Source organism: Accipiter gentilis, chromosome 29 (assembly GCF_929443795.1).
Source record: "Accipiter gentilis chromosome 29, bAccGen1.1, whole genome shotgun sequence".
In the NCBI taxonomy this organism is placed as follows: domain Eukaryota; kingdom Metazoa; phylum Chordata; class Aves; order Accipitriformes; family Accipitridae; genus Astur; species Astur gentilis.
Window position 1 is genome coordinate 7818047 of NC_064908.1, and position 22711 is coordinate 7840757.

At 50.2% G+C, this 22711-nt stretch overlaps 1 protein-coding gene and 1 long non-coding RNA gene across 12 annotated transcripts in view; one reads left to right on the forward strand and one right to left on the reverse strand.

The window, feature by feature from the left end:
- LOC126052411 (uncharacterized) overlaps positions 1-12977 on the forward strand; it is a 151951-nt gene extending 138974 nt beyond the window's left edge. For 6 of the 9 annotated variants that reach the window (XR_007510023.1, XR_007510021.1, XR_007510022.1 and 3 more), the window contains 3 exons: positions 1932-6923; positions 9453-10513; positions 11522-12977. This is a non-coding gene — a long non-coding RNA (uncharacterized LOC126052411). The remainder of the gene's footprint in view (positions 1-1931; positions 6924-9452; positions 10514-11521) is intronic. The other 3 variants (XR_007510026.1, XR_007510025.1, XR_007510024.1) reach the window with 3 other exon arrangements.
- The window catches only part of LGR6 (leucine rich repeat containing G protein-coupled receptor 6), a 157027-nt gene that overhangs the window by 124895 nt on the left and 9421 nt on the right, over positions 1-22711 (reverse strand). The window lies entirely within an intron of this gene.

Below are 22711 nucleotides of genomic sequence, written 5' to 3' on the forward strand. Positions count from 1 at the left end.
TACAGTCCCTTCTGGAAAAATCAAAGGAAGTCTTTAAAGCTCAGCCAGATTTTCATTGTTGGGAGTCTCCAACTCCATCAAAAGGAGACACAGTCTAGACAAAACACCTACAAACTTCACTCCCATCTAAAAATTCAACTGTTGTTTTTGTGGGGAGCCTTTCACAATTTCTGCTCAGATCAACCCAATAAATTACAACTTTGCTGCTTTGAGTTATTCCACTGTTTCATGAATCCCCATGAAAAGACACTTGAAAAAGCATTCCCTTCCCTCTAATCCAGGTTGGTGACCCTCTGAAGTGTCAAATCCAAGAAATACTGGATTCTGAGGAAATGCATAGAGAGCATTTCTTTGGTTTGGCAGTTATCCACATAGGAGAACTCCTGGAGAGCCACTCAAATTCTCATGGAAGTCCTTCATCCAGCAGACACTGAGAAATCTAGGCCACGCCATGCAGATAGGTATGGTGTTTCTACGGAGGCTCCATGTCCTGGGGAACACCTCTCCAATAATGTTATACATATGTGATAAATAATAAGATGCTTGTATAACCATCCTGAAAGCTTCCTATACTCAGCTCTGAACAGCTCCTCAAAACTCTGCCTATGCATCCTTTAATGCTTCCTGCTTTGAGCATTAATCCAGCCTTTTCCTATCCCATAGACCTTATTTCTTTCTGGAAAAAGTACTGTTTCCATTTTGTTCTGGTTTCAGTGGTTGCTTCGGTGGAGAGTCTTGAACCTTACTGAGCCCTGACAGTGGAGACTCAACACAGTCTGAGAGTGTCAGATGGGTTCTTGTACATTTTTTTCCTTTTCCAGCTTGTAAAGATGAACAGACCAGAGACATTTAAAACAGTTGGAAATGAGGAAGGTGAACTGCCAGTCTCTGCTAGCAAAGCTGGTGCTTAGCCATGCCTTTCAGAGGACAGGCATCAGACCTCCTCTGTGGGGGCCATGAGCTCCTGCACATAGATAGACTTAATAAAATCACAGAGTGGTCATCTGCCCTGAGCAAGTGTGTTAACCAGGGAGCCATGTTCTATAGTCAGAATGAGTGCAACATAGGTGAAAAAGATAAGTCCCACAGCTAAAATCACACCTGGGGAGTAGCCCTGACACAATCACAGTCCACTGAGGAAATCACAGCGATGACTCATTCTGTTGTCTCCAAGATAAATCTGGATGAGACAGGGAATGAGATGGGAACACAGTGCTAAAGGAGATCCACCCAGTCTTGAGGCTGCCAAAGTACCGTGGTCCCTGTAGTTGACAGGTCTCTAGTCTCCATGCTAGACTAGCCCACTACATCTGTGGTTTCCAGGGATTGCATCTCTCTTACCAGAGAGCAAGCCAGACAGCCAAGTCCCAGCTCCATGTGGGATGGGTGCAGAATGGCATGAGAGCAGAATTCCCTTTCCACTGGATGCACACTGTCAATAGGTGACCTTGCTCTGTCCCGGGCATGGTGCCCTCCAGGTAGAGGAAAGAAAGCTATTCCTGGGACACAGCTCTCTGCTATGGTCACAGGTTGTTGTTCTGCCTTCTCTCTGGTAAACCCTGCTCCAGACCCGTGGGCCTGTCGAATCCACCAGCTTACCCAGGTCTGTCCATCTCTGTCTGCAAGCACTGACACTGGGACAGCGCTTACCTCCATCCCACCAGATTCACAATGGTGCCACTCTGGGAACTTGCTCCCAGATGGATGCAAGAGAGATGATTTATACTGAGGAAACTCACAGAGAGCATTAAGTCACTGCAAATTTGGGGGGGGAAACAGAAGCTTTTGACAGCAGAAATCAGTTTTACTGCTCACACTTGGTGGAAGTTTGAAAGCTCTTGTTTTGACATCCCTGCTGGTTGCTGTGGTGTGAACAGTGAAGTGGCCCTCAAGCAGAGTGTTTCTAATTTGCTTTTTTTTTTTTTTGACAGATGTGATCCAGTGCAAATCCACTTGGCTGCAGCACCTGGAAGCTGGTGGATGTGAAGGATTAAGAATGCATGTAAATGCCAAAGAGTTGGAGAACAGTACCTGGAATTAGTAAATCACCAAAGACAATGCAGATGAGACAGGTTCATCTATTTAGATCAGTCTCTTGTAGGAGGCAGGGGAGCCAGAGGAATGTAGAGCCTGCACACATCAGTAATAATGAATTGTTCCATTGTGACACTTAATGGGAAGGTTCATTAATTACAAGGAGTTTTTAAACTGTGGGGGTTTACCCTGGCAATGGCCAAGTTCTATGGGCAAGCCCAATGTTCCCGGATGCTCTCCCAGATTGGGAAATCATAAGCAGAGCTTGTGCAAACCTCCCACCTCTGGCTGCCATATGCAGGACCAATGTCCAAGTGTTCAGTGCTGTTTTTACTCAGCCCTTCTCTGTGCTGGTGGCTTGAGCAGCAGATGAGGCTCCCACTCTTCCCCTTCCTTGGTCCTGCTAGAGGGCAAGTGTGGTTCAGCAAGGGGGGCAGAACAGGGGCGGGAGGCAAGACCCCAGTGCGAGGTAGTCTGTGCCTAATCCATACCCTGACCCAGAGAAGGGACTGAGACCTCCTTCCTGGGGCTGTGGCAGTGTGTCCTCATATGCATAATGCCACATGCATCTGGTCTGGGTCTCCAGAGTCCTAGCCGTCCTCTGCCCAGTGCTTGAGGGACACTGGCACCAAGTACAGCCAGCAAGAGGGGACCTCCAGGGGTTCTGAGCTGGAGAGGCCTGCCAAGGGCCCTCCCTAACTGCTGGATCAGGCTGCTCCTGCTGTTCACTCTCTCCTCCCCACAGCTGCAGGTAGGCAACTGACCCAGGTGTTGCTCCCCATAAAGGAGAGAGGACCCCCCCACCAGCCACTTTTGCTCCCAGCTCCCTGACAGCTGCAGGATGTGGGAAGCTTTGCCTGCTGGCAGTGTATGCTGCTCCAGTGGAAAGCCCTGAGTGCCAGCCCTGCTCCCTCCCTTTTTAGATATGGATCGATGAAGGGATGACCCCAGAACCTGTGGCCCTGTATCCTGGAAGAAAGGTAGTGAAGTGCGTGGGCCATGTCTGGAAACCAGATGCCCTGCGAGTGATTCAGTGGCACTCCCTCTGCTCATGCACCAAAGTTATCATCTGCCCTGTCCAGACAAGTTGCACCAGCATGAGCAACAGCTAAAAGCCGGCAGTATCCGAAGATGACAATATCTGAGAGCCCAGTGCTGCCAGGATCCATCTGCAGGAAACAGCCCTTTCCCAGGTAATGTGTGGTGGGCACCGTTTAAGGAATTCAATGTGCATAGTGAAAGGCCAGCAAAGGGGAGGTGAGGACCATGGTAGGCTCCAGGTTGATGAGCGCTACACCTTCTCCAGCCCCACCAGTCCGAAGCCCACAGGGCAAACAGAGCTCTGTTCACACCTGCTGGATGTGAAGTGGGGAAGTCCCAGGTAGCACCTGGCCAAGGGAAGGTTAAATGTCAGGCATGCAGCACCTCCATTACTACAGGTACCACCCAGCTGTCTGAGACAAGGAGAGAGGGCACCCTGGCTGTTCCCTGTACCTTCTCTTTCCATGAGCTCCTGCTACATTGGACACAGTTGCCTCCCAAGGTAAAGACTCCTGTGGCTGTCACTCAGCCCTGACCTCCATGGAGGCTCCTTTCCCAACAGATTGGGATCTGCATTTGAAGAGGATGCTGAGCAGGCTGTGAATGTGCCTGGCATGTCTAACAGCTCTACAGTGCAGGACCTTTGCCAAGCTCTGATTCTCCTCTGGGGATGGGCTTCTGACAGACAGCTTGTGGCTCTTGAGGTGACCTGCCACATATGGCTGTCATGGTCTGATCCTCCATCAGACCCAGCTATGACAAGGCTGACCGTAGCTGCTCTGAAAATTTGCAGTCTGTATCTTCTTGAGCTTTGGGGCACCTCCAGTGCCTAAAATAGGAATGTCAGTGCTACTCCAGGGCAAAGACAGGTCTCCTCTCAGGCCTGCTTGATGATGCATGGCTTGGGTGTATAGCAACATATCTGCCAGTGCTCTCTCTCCTGAAGGTCTTAATCTCACAACAAAGCAACGTGGAGCTCTGCTTCAGGCTACGGAGACCAGTGGTCACAGCCCTGGAGGTCTGTGGCTTATCCAAGACCTGAACTAGCCAAGAAGGAATTGTCAACTTTGAAACAAGCAGGATTGTGAGAGAAATAATGGGTAACAGGATAGCAAAGCTCCTCCAGTACAGCCATAGGACTCCCTCATATGCTAAGCAGAATTGCAGTCCTGCAGCTAGGACAGATCACACCCCTGCCAAGATAACTTGAAGTCATAGGATAACAAAAAGCCCTTCTAGGTCTAATCATGAACCCAGTGAGTTTGGTGAAAGTTCAAACTGTGGCAGAGAACAGGAGCAGCTAGGACAGCCCAACGCACCTTTGAAACCTCCTGATGTCACCAACTCTGATCTCAGACACGAAACTTCCCAGTCATTCCCTCACATCTGCCAGGCAGAAGAATGAGATAACTAGCCATTAATTATTATCTGGGCCTTTAGAAAAATCATGGTACAGATGGGTCCTGCCCTAGAAGGCTTGTGCTGTAACCAGTTGTGTGGGACTGTGGGAAAGACTGTGGGACTGGAGCTACAGGATATAAATATTACCTTCCTGCCTCCAAAAAGTTGTGAGTAATATGGTCAAGGAGGAGGTCACACAACTGATGAACAACATTACAGAAATAACTGGATATGAAGTGAATAAATTGGATTGATTTATAAGAATTGGTTTGATTTATCAAGATTTAGCACAATCCTGCCCACAACAGTGACAATGGTCTACGCTATTATCTAGAGGATCAAGACCAGCAATGGGATTAAATAAAGGATTATTTTAATCTGACTGTGGCCATGAATTCATGCAGTGATAACAGGATCTGGGAACAGAGCCTTGACCTCCACACCAGCCTGCTAAAACTTGCCAGAGAGAAGTACAAGCAGGTAGATGCTGGATTCTGGCAAATCACTGGAGGTGTGAACTGATTCTGGCTGGGATGGACTTAAGTTTCTTCATAGCAGGCCGTAGGGTGCTGTGTTTTGGATCTGTGACTATGTTGATAACACACCAGTGTTCTGGCTGTTGCTGAAGAGTGCTTGCACAGCATCTTTTCCCCACTCTGCTCACCCCTAGGAGTAGGCTGGGGGCATGCAAGAAGTTGGGAGGGAACACAGCCAGGACAGCTGATCTGATCAAAAGGATAAGCTATACTATATGATATCATGCTCAGCAATAAAAGCTACAGGGAAAGGCAGAGGAATGGGTGACATTCGTCATTATGACATTTGTCTTCCCAAGTAACCATTACATGTGGTGAAGCCCTGCTTTCCTGGGAATGGCTCACCACCTGTCTGCCGATGGGAAATAGTGAGTGATTTCCATGTTTTGCTTTGCTTGCACATCCAGTTTTGCTTTACCTATTAAACTGTCTTTATTTTGACCCATGATGTTTCTCACTTTTGTTCTTCTGATTCTCTCCCCCATTCCACTGGGGGAAGTGAGCAAGCGGCTGGGTGGGTACTGAGCTGCTGGTTGGGATCAACCCCCATAAACTGTCATGCAGGGAAGCTCTCTGGGGCAATGCACAGTCAGTCCCTATGTTTATTGCAACTCATCCAGTCTCTTGCACTTTTCTGTGGATGGCAACACTGCAGCCAGAATGACAACTGTGTTATACTGTTTTCTGATCGCCTCTTCTGAGAAGTCCTAGACCATACCATCTCTTCTTTTTCTTGGACTGTAGCAAAATGACCCTTGAGCAGTCACTCAATCAACCTGGTCTGCCTTCCTTTTGGGAGAACCTCATCAGCCTGCTCTTAAGTCCCTAATCCTGGGCTGCCTGCTAAGAAAGAATGCAGAACATAGTCAGAGGGAGAGACTCTGCTCCCCATCTGCTTCATCAGGCAATATTTTCTGGTCCTACAGTCTCACAGATAGATGTGGGCTCTATTACTGCCCCAAAACACTTGAGTTGCCCACCTAACTTGTTACTCTCTCCCAGCCATGGCTTTATTATATTATTTTATGGCATCATTCTGAGTTGTGGCTTATCCTTCCTTTTTGAGCTGAATCTTATTGTGGAGCAAGCCATCAGTCAGCGAGCTTCAATAAATAATGTTCCCGTCCACACACAACCCAGGCCCCTGGGCCAGAGGCAGCATTCTGCATCTCTTTGGAGGTAACAGAAATGGTCCCTGGAGAAGGCACTGTGTTGGGTGAGAGAGATGGATAAACTGTTGGGATCCCAAGGGATTGCTGCCTGGAGACATTTGTTTCCTCTTGCAGGAAACTGTAATGAGGAAGGAGCAAAAATCCGACAGTTGTTGACACTGTCAAATGGAGCATAGCATTTTTATCGGAATTGAAAATTGCTGGTGGTTTTCAGCCATTTTTGGCTGAAAATTATCTGTGTTCAGACCAAAGACTTCCCAAAACGAAGCATTATGGCTGAAAGCTTTTGAAAAATGCCTTTTAGACTGCTGGCCTTTTCATGAGGAAATTTCGAAGGCAGCAGCCATGAAATCTCAACCAGCAGAAGCAGAGGATCCAATCCAAGGGATCCATCTTGGTTATGGGGACACAAGGCGGACAGGATTCTGTTGGTCTTTCCTTCTACTGACACAGACCATGCAGGCAGACTTCCCTTGTGGTACCAGTGCTGGAGCAAGTGATACGATCTGTTCATTTCTGAACCCTTTCCTGGGGAACTACTGATCCTGCCAGCATCTTCCCGACCGTAAACCAGAAAAGCCTGGGTGTCTGTGGCTAGAAAGCATCCAAGCCCTGCGTCCCAAGACAGTGTGTGATTTATGGACGAAGAGTGTCCGAGCATTTACGACACCAGAGGAGGAGAGCTTTCTGCATGCTGTTTGTAGCAGCTTGGCTTCTTGGCTGAAACTCACAGCCCAAGGTAAGAGATGAATACCAGCTGCATTCCTCACCATGCTTGCCGCCTTCTAAGGGCAACAAGATGCCTGCAGGGATTTGGGCTGAGGTGCTCTCCAGCCAAGCCCAGCAATGGCCTGGCAGGGGCTTGGGAGCTCCTCTGGTGGGACAGGCTGCATTTCAAAGATGCCAAGAGTTGGCTTGTCTCAGAGTGATCTCTGCTACCCTGAGTAACTAGCGGGTTTCCATTAATTGCAGCAGACTCTATGGTGTCACTAGGAAGCCACAAGACATTAGAGCATGAGCGTGACAGCTCTTGCCTTGTCTCACTCTCCGGTGGGTGGTCCCCGCGCACCAAGAAAAGCCTTTCTTCTGCTGTCAAGTGGGTAACAAGAGTCTTCCTGTCTCCAGCACACATTGCTGCTGGAGCGCCTGTCTGCATGGTTCACACTGAAGTGGTGGTGAGTCACCATTGCTCCTGACTCTGCTGGGGGAAAATCTCCACTTATCAGTACAATTGGGAAAGAGCAGGGCAGGGCTGGGGAGCTGAACTCTCCTGCCAAGGAGTCAGACCTCACTTGTGGGAGTTTAGCAATGGACAAACTGCTGTGGATGGACCTGACTCATCACACCCGATGTAAGCCAGCCTTTGCTCTGTGGCCCCTGTGGTTCAGGTAGATGCCCTGCTCCTGCTTCTGCATGCCTGATTTCACAAGGCACAGGGAGTAACAAGGCAGAGGCAATAATTGACCAGCAGAATACAAAAATTCCCAGGAACCCAGCATGCGTGGGATGTCTTGGTCAGAAAGCTTTGGCCACTGGGCAAACTGACAGGAAAAGGAGTGGAGGAAGAAGGAGCACAACAGCCTATGACACAGGGAAACCTGAGTCCCAGAGCCAGGCATTTACAGAGCTGAGCCGAGACCTGCCCAGGGATGCACAGAGCGGTCCCCAGGGCTCCTCCTGTTTGCCAGACTGGGACACAGCAACTGGCTCAGGCCACTCACTAGACACACATCTGTGGTTTACAGCCCTTTCAAAGATTTTTGGCACGCATCTTATCAGGGGAAATATTTTTATGTCTGGATATTCGGATGCCTCGGATGATCCCTTGCTCCAGGGACACCTCTGGTAGTTCAGGGCTGTTGAAAATCGGCCTGTCTTTACTCAGTGGAGAGTTTTGCTTAACAATGCTCAGCTACATGTCTGTGCCAAGTCCCAGTGTCAAGGCTCTGCTCTCCAAGCAGCATCTGCTCTGCAGATGAGGTCTGGTCTGATGTGAATGTAGCATCTAGCATAAGCTTCTAGACATCTCTTGAGAAAGATGTTTTTTTCTAATGCTCTTGAGATGATTCTGGAGTCAAAGTGGCTCTGGCTGGCACTCCATATCCTCCTCTGCTCCTTCCAAGACAACCAGGCATAGTTATAACACTAAGGCTTTATGAACTGTTCCTTGTGGGGGTTTTAAAACTAAGCGTTTATGAACCATTCCTTGTGGGGGTACAAAAAGGTACCTGTCAGAAACAGCATCAGGTGAGAAGGAAGCTCCTTTGCAGAAGTGCTGTAACTGGCTACGACCAAGCAGCTATTTCCTGCACATCTATCTCTGGCAATGAAACAGTTCTGGCAGTTGTTCCACACCCTTATGGGAAAAGTCTGTCAGGAAGAAGCTGCCCTGCTGCACATTGTGCTGGGCATTGAAGTGCTGCCACAGAAACAGCAAGAAAGAGGCTGTGAAAGAGCCTGTATGTACACTAGACTTGCAGATAGAATTATTCACCATCCCATCTCACAGCCACAGTTGAAATGAAAGTTCTTCCATGCTAGAGCATGAGGCTGTCTAGTGGTTCATGCAACACGGCAGGAGAATGGAGGCCTGGATGCTTGAAAGGAGTCTCTGGGTGCATCGGTGCTCCAGGGACCAAGTCCAACAGGGAAGGTTTGGTTCTTGCTGGAGCTCATCAGCTAGAGCCCAGTGCCACATCAGATCTAGCCTGTCCCAGCCAGAGCCAGAATTTCTACCCTGGAAGGGAGGAAGCCTCCTTCAGGGAGGGGGTCCAGTTCTAGTGAAACAGTTCTTCCCATTCCCACCTGCCTCCTGTGCCTCTGGTTCAGCTCTTCAGCAAGACAAGCTGAGTGTAGACCTGCCTCTGCACTCTTATAGGTGATAGCCCCTGAAGCGTGAGAGCCAAGGCCTTTTCCCCAAGTCCTTGAAGTCAGTGGAAAAACTCAAGCTGATTTTGCTTGGGCTTTCAAAGCTGATGGAAATCAGAGTAGATTAAATCCGTCCCCCACCTTCCTCAGGAGAGGCAGCTGGAGCTGCATGCTAGGGTGAATCCTGATGCTTTGCAGAGCCTGTGACACAGGAGAAAATCACCATGGATGCTGTTGTGGGGAGCCCCACTTCAGTGCCTGGCTTCACTTAAATTCCCTGTTGTGAGTGCAGAACAGGGCAGGAGAAACAACTTGAGGCTGATGGCAAAGGCTGTGCAGAGCCACAGACTCTATGAAGGATCAAAGCTGATCCCTGTCTTCCTTTGTGCTCTGCTTCCAGGCTGCTCGGGGAGAGATGTGATTGATGGTTGGAAAGAGGACGATGAGCTCAGGATGCTGGATCTGGCCCCGTCTCTGCTGGAGTGCAGGAGGATCAATGTGCACATGAGCTCTCTCTGCTGCTCAGCGACACTAGGAGTTTGCTCCAGTTTCCACCCCAGCCTCTAAGCCCTGCTAAGAGTCACCAGTTCTTGTACTTCTCATACTGGATGGCTCAAGTGGCAGGGACTTATTTTGTGATGGCTACAGTCTGCCTAGCAGCAATCAGAATGTCTCAGAAAGAATGGTGAAAATGTCTGATGTCATTTTTTCTGCAAAAACTGCTCTGGAATATCTCCTCCTGGAGACACCCTTCTGAGAGTCAGAGCAATTTGTATTTGGGATTCATGCCTGTATACAGGACTTCTTCCATAAAAGCCCCAGAGCTGTCAGCACAGGGGAGCCAGCCAGCTCTGCTTCCCCATCTAGACAAAACCTAATTCCAAGCTGGAATTTCCTTAAGACACATCGCATATTTCAGGATCTTTTGGTGCTACTTTCATCTCCAATCCACATATTGCAGCCCTATAATAATAATAATAGTAATAATAATAGCAATAATAATAGCAATAATAATAATAATACCTTTTGTATGTATATAGCACCTTTCATCCAAGGATCTAAGTCACAATTACAGCCCCACACATTCCTGTATATTACAGCCCTATAATTCTAAGACTGCTCAAGTATCCAGACTTCAAAGGGAATGTGGATTTCCCCTCCAGCCCAGTCACAGTGCCCAACATGATGGAGATGTTTCAAAGATGTTTCGAAGGTGTCTTGGCAGTAGCCAGAGATCCTTAGAAGAGCCAGAGGAGCTCGCTGAAGCCAAAAGGAACCTTTGTGGATTCTTTCCTCCCCTTCCCAGCCACTTTCTAGTCTCCCTGGAGAGTCAGCGCAGCCCTGGGATGAGGATGATGTTCCCATGAGACCCTGAGTCTGTACAGTGGGAGGTGAAAAGATGGAAATGATGTTGAAAGGAAAAACAAGTGATGGCACAAGCTCAGCTGGGTGACTTTCCAGGTCAGGCAAAACCCACAGCATTTAGGTCAAAAGTAAATTCACAGGAAAATTATGCTCCACTGAAAAAAGAAGGGGGGAGATGGTGGAACATTTCATTGTAAGATCTTTTTTTAAAGGGTTTAAAGATTTTCATATAACTAAAAAATGAAACAGAATATTCTTTTTTGGGTCAAAGCAAAATGTTTCAGGGATACCCAGAGCAAACATGTTTTGTTTTGGTTTGGTTTAGTTTTAATTGCATGGGAATCCTGAAAAAAAAATCTATTTGTTTAACCCAAGCCAATCTTTCCCCTCCTTTTTTTTGGTTTAGCCAAAGAGCTGAAATAGCTGTTATTTACCCCCACACGCTGAGGAAGAAATATGCTAAAAGCAAGGTAGCTTCCTATAGAAAACAGATTAAATTAGAGAATTGGGGTTTACAGCAGCTCTGGCCAAGCTGCAGTTTACCAGATGGGTTCACTTCCTCTATGAAGTTCACCAGTGCTGCCCACGAGCTTTTAAACAGCTGCTGAATGTGACTTCAGGGGAGTATTTCAGTAGCTGCACTGACTTGTGGCTGCATCCATAAGCAAGGAGTGATGAGGTCAGTGGACATGAAAGGCAGGCTACAAATCTGAGAGTTTAGTATTGCTTTTTTTCATGTTGTGGCTGAACAAATGTAAAGCTCAAGAATTTTTTAATAAACTTTTAAAAGGTATTTTAGCTCAAGAGGTCCAGGCATGTGACTGAAAAGTGCTGACAGTGCCCGACAACACTTCTATAGCACTGTTTTAATCAGCTGATCTCAGAGCGCATTAGAGAAGGGGTTTTTAGTAGTGCTTTAAAGGTGGGGAGACTGAGGCACAGGAAGAGGAGACCACTTGCTTGGGGTACCTAGAAAACAGTCTAGGTTTCTTGTGCTACACTCCAGTTTTCTCTATCTCCCACCTCCACAATACAAGGGAGCCAAAAGCTCATGGGGCACCTGTCTGTTCCCAAAAGTCTGAGTCTTTGTGTCCCTCCATCTAGGAGAAGCCCTTTCCTCAAAGCATCTGCGAGATGGTCAGTGGAAAGACATCCTCTGGAAAAGGAGTGGATCTACCTCATGATATCACCAAGATGAGCCAGAGCACCTCATGGAGGAGCAGGGCAGTTTTCACAGCATGTGCTACCTCATCTCAGACACACCACGCTAACCAGCATGGGCTGCAACATGTTTCCTTTCCCCTTTCTGCAATAAATCAAGGCTTCCAGCATTTGTGCTTTTGTCACTAATAAATCTTGCGCTGTCTTACACCACATGAAAGCGCAACAATACCTTAACCAACAGGCACTTCCCTGTGCAGGGCTGCAGCTGCAAACACAACCTGCAGCACAAGAACCTGCTGTTTTGGCCCTGAGCTGAAGAGACATTAAGGACAGCATACATAGCAAGGCTGCCCCTGTGTTGAGTAAGGCCCCACATGTTATTGCCAGAGCACATGTAAAACTGCTCTGTGCAACAGGTACCTTGTTAATCTGTGGAACTCATTGCCACAGAAAATTAGTGCAACAATAGAAGTCTTACCTGCACCTATAATCAAGATCCTGTCTTGGTTGTGATACCTTTGGTTCTGCAAATAGAACACACCTGACCCTAAAGGTATGTCTCTGTCCTTTCGTACCTGGGGCACACGCTGCTCAGGCAGGCAACATCCCAGTCTTGGGACAGAGCCTCGGGACAATATCTGGGACAAGAGCTTGAGACAACAACTTGGGATAATATGACAACTCCCATGCCCCTATGTACAGGGAGAAGAAAGCCTTACAGTGCAGCTACATGACTCTGCACCTGTATTGGGTTTGTGTGGCAAGGTTTTGGTGGTGGGGAGGGGAATCCTACACAGTTGCAGCCGAAGAAAGGAGTGAGAATATGTGAGAGAAACAACTCCACAGACACTGAGGTCAGTGCAGCAGGAGGGCAGGAGGTGCTCCAGGCGCCAGAGCAGAGATTCCCCTGCAGCCTGTGGGGAAGACTATGGTGGGGCAAGCTGTGTCCCTGCAGCCCAGGGAGGTCCACAGTGGAGCAGATATCCACCTGCAGCCGCCCATGGAGGACCCCACGCTGGAGCAGGTAGATGCCCAAAGGAAGCTGTGACTCCGTGGGAAGCCCATGCTGGAGCAAGCTCCTGACAGGACCTGTGGCTCTGTGGAGAGAGGAGCCCGTGCTGGAGCAGGTTTTCTGGCAGGACTTGTGACCCCATGGGGGACCAACACTGGAGCAGCTTGTGGAGAACTGTCTCCCATGGGAGGGACCACACAGGGGAGCAGGGGAAGAGTGTGAGGAGCCCTGCCCCTGAAGAGGAAGGAGCGGCAGAGACAACATGTGATGAACTGACCACAACCCCCATTCTCCGTCGCCCTGTGCCACTGCATGGAAGGTAGAGAAATCAGGAGTAAAGTTAAGCCCAGGAAGAAGGGAAGGGTGCAGGGAAGGTGTTTTAAGGTTTAGGTTTTATTTCTCATTATCCTACTCTGATTTGATTGGTAATAAATTAAACTAATTTCCCCAAGTTGAGTCTGTTTTGCCTGTGATGGTAATTGTTGAATGATCTCTCCCTGTCCTTATCTTGACCCACAAGCCTTTTGTAATATTTTCTCTCTCCTGTCCAGCTGAGGAGGGGGAGCACCTGGCATCCAGCCAGGGTCAACCCACCACAGCACCTCATTCTTCCCTTGGGACATGCTGACTGAGCAGCAGCAGAAGCACTGTTTTCATGTCCGTAGTCAGACTGACTCAGAGTGCTGCCTGGGAAGTCAACAAAATGCTCACACAGCTATTGCCTTTCTCAGCTCCCAGGTACTGGGAAACCGCTGGGGACACTGCCAGGTGTGCAGCTGCAGAAACAGGGGAGAAGCAAAACTGCAGATATTATTCCCTGCAACCAGAATTTCTTCCTGTGTTCTCTGGGAAAGATAGAAGATGAATTTCTGTTTAAAAGTGCAAATGCCTTTCCTGCCCATTTCATGCATAGCAAGATGAAAATTTGCTTTACTAAGGTTAAGAAATGCCCAGAATTAGGTATTCTCTTGACATTGCAGGATGCAATTACACCCAGAGTCATCCCTACACCAGATAACCTTCTTGGGAAGGCGACTTGTGCCTTCAAATCCTCCAAGTCCCTGAGATCCCTGGTGCTTGGCCACACTGTCAGCAGCTGCTGTGGACTTGGCTCAACTCACTGCTCCATGCACAAGGCATTGCCGGTTCTAGTAGGTGGCACTGGGCATGGGGAATGTCCCAAAGGCTGGTGGTCTGCAGGGCTCAGTGTCATGTCACAAAAACTTTCAACATGTGTGTGGGGCATCCTCCCAACAGCCCTCCATGCATGCACCTCCTGCCATCCCACCCCCTACCTGCAGAGGAGACCATGTTTCTGCTCCCCTTCCACCCCTGCAGTTCCCACCATAGCACACACAGCCCTGATGGGATGACGCAAGGTGCTCAGGCTTCACATTCTCTTTGAATGAAGGGGAATGTTACTAATTGGTGCCCCATGGGGATGTTCAGTGCTGGAAACTATCCTGTCTCCCTGGGGTCGCTTTGTAGTGGGACCTGTGGCTGCTCACAAGAAGAGACAGCAGGTCCCTTGAGTAGGTCCTACCCTTACAGGTGTGTCTGACTTGCTCCACTCCCATGGGGACTGCTTTTCATTTCCAAATCCTTCGAAGAGATTTAAACAGCTACAGGAAGGACTGCAAACAAAGCAAATGGAGATGGAGGGCTGCTGATACCTTGGGAGACTCTGTCATCCCATGGAGGGGAGGAGACTGGAGAGCTGCCCTCCATCACTGTCAGCAAAGCCTGTGCCAGTGGATCTGGGTGTGGTCTTCCATTACCCCTTCTTCAATCCTTGACATATCTCTGCAAGACTAGAAGCACCACCTGAACTTCACTGTGTCCTCCCCTTGCTCCCCACCATTGGCACAGCTCCTGCCTCCACTTGGGTTGGAGCCTGGCTCTGTTTTGTCTTGGCTGCAACACGAGATGTTTGTGCTTGGTCCTGCTCTTCTTTGTAAAGACTATTTCTGACATCTTTTCGGCTCCTATCAAACTCAAGTCCTTCTCCAAGACCTCAGGCTCCTCCCAGCCCTGAGAGTCCTCCCCTATCCCTTCCCACTGCTTTTCAGAGCACTGCTGTGGTGATTCCTGTGCTGGCCCCAGCTCCTCTCTGGCTCCCCACAGCCTCCCCTGGCTCCCTGGCACCCAGGCAGGACCCTGTGCTGCCTGCAGGGAGCTCAGCATTGGGCTGCCCTTGGCATCCCTTTCCCTACTCAGAGCTATTTCCCTGTGGTGCATGGAGGTGGCTCAGGTTCCCATTTCAGGGTCCCCAAGGAGCCTGGCTCATGTTGGATGTCTTCTGAGCTGTCTCAGAGCAGCCAAGAGAAGGAGTGTCCATCTGTCCCATGGGTGGCTGGCTCGCTGAGACCCAGCCCAGCTCCTCCAAAGAAGGACCTGGGGGAGCAGCAGTGGAGGCATTTTGGCACCCCAGCTGAAGTGTCTGGGCTCAATGGCAGCAGCACCCACTGCCCTGCTGTTGGCGGAGGGTGCTCCCCACCCCTGAAAGGGGGTGATGGGCGTCCCTCAGACACCATTGCAGAGAGCTGGGAAGCACAGCGCTTCCCTTTCCCTCCTCCACCATCTTGCTGCTCCCTGACCCAGGCAGGTGCAGAGCGGGAGAGGCATTTGCAGCTCCATTGCTGCCTTTTGGCACCAGACCCTCTGCCAGAATCAAAGAGCTTTTCAAAGAAAACCTTAAACTCCTTTAATCGCCAGCTAGAGCTCTTCCCGCACAGATCTAAGGGCCATGAGCTCAAGTGTTTTCATTGCCCTAGGCAGATTTATGAGCTTATTTTTCACGGAAGGGAGGGAGAGAGGGGAGGCTGTGGCATATTACTTAGCCTGGGGGGTGGGCAGGGAGGAGAGGGGGGAGGATGGAGGAAGGTGTTTGCAGTGGAAGTGCACAATGTTGCAGAAAGCCAGGCTGTGCTGCAGACGGTGCTCTCAGGCATGGTGGAGAGGCACGGCAAGACTGGATGTGAGTGAGGACCAGCCTGCTGTGGCTGAAGTCCAGAGCATGTGGTGGGTGAGCAGCACCTCCACCCCACCAAGGCTCCCTGCATGGTGGTGCCAGCTGGAAGGGAGCATGCGGACACAGTGTGCCTGTTGCCACCCAGCCTTGCTCACTCCAACAGATGGGACGAGGAGTGGGGCATCCCTCAAAGCATGAGCGGGAAGGACTGATCTCCTCCAGTCCCAACCAAGCTGCCCTGGTTGCAGTTTGCAGACTGAAGGAGGGAGGAGGCTTGCTGGCAGTCACATGTAGCTATCCACCCCGGAGCACAGCCCATCCCGTGCACATTTGCTCTAACCACTCTGCTGCACTGCCTTCCCCACCATACTCCTTGTCTGTACACCTGCTCCCTTCTTGCCAGGGAACACAGCGCTCGCTGCCAGCTGTGAAGCAAGTGCAGTAAAGCTCTGGCTGCTCCCTCTCCTGCAGAAAGACCTGGGCACCAGTTGCTGGCTTTGGGATGGGGCAGATCCTGCAGCCCAACTCAGACAGTGCCCCACCAAGAAGTGGACATCTGCTCACATCCAGTGCCCCAAACACCCTGCTCCCACTTCTGAACAGCCCTGCAAAGGTTGCCTCTTCCCTTGTGAATGGAAATCTTGGGAAGGTCTCAGCCATGACGTGTGGTACTAAAGCCACAGCCCTCTGCCTCATCACCCGCAGCACTGCCTGTCATAGCTGGAAACACTTGGGGGCTGCAACCCTTTTTTGTGGACAAGCCGCTCTCCAGAGAGCACAGCATCCTGTGAATCCCAACAGTACTCACACTGGGATAGCAGCAGCCAAGTAAAGCAAAACACTGCTGGACCCAAAGTGTTTCTAGCTCATGATATACAGAGGTAAAAGGGAGCAGACCTTATGGCAGAGAAGGGGCTGGGAGATGATGAGGCTGGAGGAGATAGGAAGAGCTGTCGTGAACCTGAAAGTTTCACCTCATTGGAAATTCAGCAACTTCAACGTTTCCTTTCCCTTGAACACAGAACAAAGAGCCAACATGTCAATATTTAGTTTAGAATAAAAAAACCCAATATATTTTGCTTTAGAAATATCAAGATGCTTTGCTTTGATAGTTTAGGAGTCCTGCAATGTGAATATTAAATTACCTACAGGTAAATGTAACACCAGCAGGTGAAAATATGTAAATGAAAACTTTTTTTAAAAAGCCACCATGAAGTGAAAACATTGAAATAATCTCTCTTGATTCAACTTGTTACTACATTTCTCCCATTCACAGTCCCATGAACACTGAACCATTTTCATTAAGCTTTTCCTGTTCAATGAAATGAGGTATTGCTTGGAAAATCATCCCACCAAATGAGCTCTTCAGGTGGCTCTAGGACTGACCTCACTATTAATAGTCCTGCAATTCTGGCTTTGCTCTGAGCACCATCAATCTGCCCAGGACACTGGCTCCCTCACTGCTACTTTGTCTGCTACCTGGGGGATTCAGTGTGTTCCCACTGCTCTGCCCTGAGCCTCAAGCCCAGGCACACCATCATGCAGCATCTGCAGCATCAGGCTCATGACAGTAATGCAGGGATGAAGGCCCTCTGCTCTCTGACTGCTAAACCAGCAGCACTCTGAGCAGTGCTGTGGGCCAAGGGACTGGGAAATTTCAGCTGTTGGCCGGGTTGAGAGTTACACAATGCCTAAGAGATACAAAAGGCCATTTGTAAGCATGTGCTCAGTAGCTGTGGCTTTTCCAGGTTGCTTTTCAGTTTCTCTCACAATCCACTCCCAAGCTCTGCCTGATCCCAAATCTGCTCAGTTTGGTTTTCTCCTCTTTATAGGCTGGGGAGCACAGGGAAAGGAATTACACTGCTTCTGATTACCTTTCATTTGCCTTCTCCAGAAAGAAAACACCAGCCAGAGTCAGTGTCAGACTCATTACCAGCAGCTCTCCCTGATACCTGGAACTCTGGCAGATCTTGGTTTGGCCCAGCCTACTTGGGTATCCCAAAGTGTCAGCGTTCATTAATCCTTGGAGACACTCCCCCATGGGATCTTCATTGCAACATGCCAGCAAAAAGCCACTGTCAGCCACAGGAGACCCTGAGGTGGTAACTGGGCTGCTGGGTAATTGGAGTTGAACCCAGGCAGCCTGACCTTAAAGTCCCCTTGAAGTCCTGCTGGCAAGGATGCAATAAGGATGCAGAACATGCCTGTGTCCTCAAGGAGTGCCTGTACAGAGTCAGCAGGCCCTGCAGATGATTTCTGTAGAGGACCCCTTTAGAGGAAACCAAATCCCTGAAGGTGGGAAACTCTTGTTATCTCTGATGTTTTAGGGGTGAAAAAAAAGTGCCTCAAAGCTGTTAAATGGTGAACATAAACCCATGAACCCACTGCAGAGTGTGTGTCAGAGTCCAGCTCTTCTAATGCCTCTCACCAGCCTTATCTCCCACATCTGGGACCCCAAGCTCATAAACATTTCCCCTTGGTCCTGCTATGGCTGCCATTCTCCCAGGCATGCTGGGCATTTCCAAGGGGGAGACAGTTGACTTCTGACTGTACAGGGCAGGAGTGGCATTTCCCATTAGTCTTCCAGCAGGGAAGAAGATCAAGCACAGAGCCATCCCTTAGTGCATTAGTCTGGCCACCAGAACCTGGGGGTGGCTTTGGAAATCCTGTGCTCTATCATGACTTGAGAAGTGGAAGGGTCTGGGAATTCTTTGGGGTGAGTCTGCACTTTGGTGGTATGTTTGGATAGATCCTGGTGCAATGTTGGGGCTCCTGTGGTGACCATGGCATGAGGAAGGGTCTGTGGATGGGCCCTGGCACTGGGCAAGTATCAGCCACAGGATGGTGACTCACTAATCTTTGCAAAATTACCTGGGGCAGGAAAGCAGGGATGCCCCCCAAGAAGGACTTAATTTACATCTTGCATTGGGATTTGGTGCTCTCTGCATTTTTTGCTGCTCCCTCTGTCGCCCCAGGTTGTGTGACTGTCACCTAATACCCAAAGGGACACAGAGGTCCCTGTCATCCCTGCAGGACATCCCGTCTCCTTGTCAGCCGCCTGCAATCCCAGCCATCCCTTCAACCCCAACAGCCCTCCCCACAGCTGCAATGTCTGCCTAGGCTCCTACAGGTCAGCCACCAGTACTGTCCCTCTACTAGTGTCCCATCTCCTCTGGCAGCTCTTGGGGTGCTTCCCTTCTTAGGGGGGCTGTGGTGGGGCCTGTCCTCCTTTTTCCCAAGGTGGGGGCTGCAGAGGGGCAAGCCTTGGGGGGGAGACAATTAGGAAGGCGTTTGGGCTGAGGGGACCTGCCTTCAGTATTTGCTGCTTGTCTTGCTTCAGGTGTCAGCTGCGGCTCTGTAATCAGCCTTCAAACCCTGCTGCCTCACCTACCCAGAGTCTTGTGAGTGCTTAGAAAATGCAAATATCAAGAAAGAGGCATCTGCCACTCCCTCTTTCCCTGCACTGGATGCAGCATTGTGTGACCAGGGAAGTGTCTGCCCAACTTCATGTCAGAGTATTCCCACCTTCTGCAGATCCCTGTCACAGGTCCGTGTGGCACCTGAACCCAGAAGGTAGCTCATCACATGGGTGATGTGGGGCCCCCAGACTCCCAGTGGGATGCTAAATTCCAGGCAATGGCTCAAAATATCTCTGCAAGGTGAGAACAGCCCTGAGAGCTCCTGATCCCGTTCACCTCAATGGAAACAGTGTGGGAAATGAGAAGCTTTCTGTCTGGGCAGCCTCCTGAGATGCCTGGTGATATCTGGGAGCAGCCAGACTCTCTGCTGCTTTTTTCCCCCCCAATCCTGCTGTCACAGCAACAGCCTGACAACCTCACAACCTGTCTTGTGCCCCAGGTCTTTTCTGGCTTTCCAGGCCAGAGCAACAGCAATGCATGCAGTGAGCTGTGCAGTGGCTGCCTGGCTTCACTGCAAGGTGTGCATGGGGCTTCCACTGCAGTATTCCCATTACCCTGCGTGCTCCCTTCTCTCACATCGCAATAACTCCCACTCCACCCGTGCCCTATGCACTGCTCATACAAGTAGGTTTGATCAGTCTTCACAAGAGAAGGAGAAATGGAGGAATGTTATTGCTGTCTTTAACTACTGACTGGGAGGGTGTCGAGAAGACAGAGCCAAACTCTTCTTGGAGTTATGCAGGGGAAGGATGAGAGGTAATGGGCACAAACTGGAATAGGCGAAATTGCAATTAGATATTAAGAAAAACAATTCCCATGAGGATGGTAAAAAATGGGAAAAGGGTGAGGGAATCTTAGAGATACTCAAAACCCTACTGGACAAGGTCCTGACCAACTTCACAAGCTGGACCTGTTTTGAGCAGGGGTGTAGATCAGAGACCTCCAGACGTGTCTTCCTGCCTAAGATATTTTATGATTCTGGGCAATCCTTCCATATCCTCCCCATGTCCCCTAAGTCCAGACTGGGGATAAGGCACTGCAGGTTGTATAATTTCCAACCTATACGTGTGCAGGTTGGCCAGGGTGTGTGTGTGTGTGCTGTCTGCACAGCTGACCTGAAGGCATAACCATGATGTTACTGCTGTTACCTTTCCATCTGTGGGTACTACTGAGGGTGTCCTATGCTGAGTCTTCTTTGATCCCTATTTCCTGCTAGCTGTGGTTGGACAGGCCAGCATGTCGCTAGGAGGGACCTGGCAGGCACCAGCAACACGGTGTCATTTTTTTTGGTGAAACAGGAGCAGCCTCAGCCAATTGAGAGTATCCCTTCACCCCCCAGTCCCCCTTGCCAGGGGCTGGTAGCCAGATGCAGGGGTGCAGACGGGGGTCAGGATGCCATCCTGGGTCAGAGGGCTGCACTGAGCACCTGCACCCAACCACAGCCCTGTTCCCAGTGCTCAGGCAGTGGGTGACAAGCATGGGGACAGCCAGGGACTGAACTCCCCCAGCCCATGTAATGCGGCACTTCCATAGGCCAGGAAATCTGAGCTGGGGTTGCTCAACCAGGTCACACGCAGGATTTGCAGTGGTGCCAGGGTTCGAAGCTAAGCTAATACTCTGAGTACCAAGCAGCTCTTCCCATTTTCCCGTTCTTCTCCATGCCCCTTTGTGCAGTCTCCTCTCTGCTGCACGGGAACCTTCCCCTTTGCAGCTCCAGTCTCCTTTTGCACTCTCAGCTTGCTGCTGCCTTCTCTAGAGAGCCCCCATCAGCTCCAGCCCATCTCTGTTGCCAGCCCCAAAAGCAACTCACGTACCTATGATGCTGGCCATGGAAGACAGAGACATGACATTTGACACACTGCTGTCAGGACTTACTGGCATATCAGCCAGAGGTTGGATCTGCTCTCTGAACAGCTCAACTCTTTCAGGTTGATACAGGCCCTAGGGTCTCTGGATGTAGCTGAATAGGAGAGGGTGTGCTGACCTTTAGTGTTTCACGGCTGGATTCTAAGGCCAGGCTAACAGACAGTTCCCCCCCCCCCCCAAATGTGTCACGCACTAAGAAGTTCTTTGCCAGCCACCGTGTGACGAGCCAGGCAGGATGGTCTGTGCTGCTCCAGAGAAATGGGCTGTTAGAGCCAGCATGAGCCCTGATTAACTTCTGGCTGCCTGCAGGAGCAATGCAGACAGCAGGGACCTGTCACCTAACATGCACAACCCCCAGCTGAGCTAGCTGTTTGGCTTCTCTGCAGGGCTGCCAATGAGACACCAGCGTGTCTAAGTGCCTACTAGAGAGGTGCCCCTGGGAAGAGGTGACTTGCTTCTCTTCCATCTCCCTGACCACAGCTGCAAGCTCACCAGTGATGCCTCCATTGGAAAAGCTAGGTTTTGGATGGGTGGGGTCAGGTTCAAGTTAATGGAGGTGCAAGAGTGAGCAAGGACAGGGTTCTTGGAGAGAGACAGGCATGGCAGAGGCACAGCGTTGTCAGGATGGGGCATGAATGCGAGCTCATTAGTGGTGAGGCAGTGTCTAATCAGAGGTTATTATGAGGATCCTTTATTTTGCACCTGAGGGAGTCCTGCTCTTTACAGAATGGATACCTGTAATTTGCCTAGAAGACAGGGCATGGAGCAAAGGAGCTGGAAAATTTTGGGAGCAGCTGCCCTTCAGCTCCATGCTCCTCATTGCCATTACAGGGCTTGCTTCTCAGTACTTTCAGCTCAAAAAACCCCAAACAAACTAGGCATTTCTTTACATACCTCAATGTGGATTTAAAGCCTGAATTTACATGAAGAGCTTAGATCTCTCTCGAATGTCCATACTTTCTACAAAATTTGTGCTGATTTGCTTTGAAACAACAGCCGTGACTGCATGTATAACTATATAACTGAGAAACTAACCTTACTTGACTTGCTGAAGGTAGCCCAAGAAGGTAGTGACAGAAAGAGGGAGAAAACCCAGCTCTCCAGTCCTCCTCCAATAATTCCCGGTTCATCCTGCCTCTGTTACATCTTATTTGTTAATTCACCAGTACTGTTTAACGGATAGGCAGCAAATGTGCTGTCTTTCCCCAAACAGGTCCAGCCCTAAGGGGAAGAGGAAAACTCTGGACCCTCCAACACCCCGCTGGCTCGACCCCGCGGATTTTCCACCCGAAGGGTCCCTCCAGCCTGGCTTTTCCCGCACGGTGATGGGCTGGGGAGGTGGCACTGCCGGTGCCTCTCCGGCAAAGGGCTGCCATTGGCGCCACCGTGTGAGTGAAGCCGGCCGGTGTAGCGGCCCACGGGAGAGAACGGAGCCGTGGCCAAAGGACTGGACACTCTCCCAAAGCGGTGGCTACTGCAGGGCTGTCCCAAAGACCTAGTGCCAGCGAAAGCCAGACCTCTGCCAGAAGCAGCTGCAGAGTCACCTGCTGCAGCAGGCTGACAGCATCCTTAAGCACCCGCACACTGGGGTCCATGCACAAGGGATCTGTAGCCCAAGGCTCTGTGTCCCTGCTCCGACCATCATGGACAGGATAAAAGTGGCAATGAGAACTGTTTAATATCGAGGTGTCCCTTGGTTCACGCAGTGGAGCTTTCTGCAGCTCCCAGCCCAGGGACATCTCTGTAGCGACAACGGGCAGCATGTTCTCTGCAGATCTGGAGCCACAGGTGCCCCCCCCCCGTCTTGTGATGACTGCAACGGTGGAGTGGGTGCCTGACAGGGCTGCCACAAGTGCTTGCAA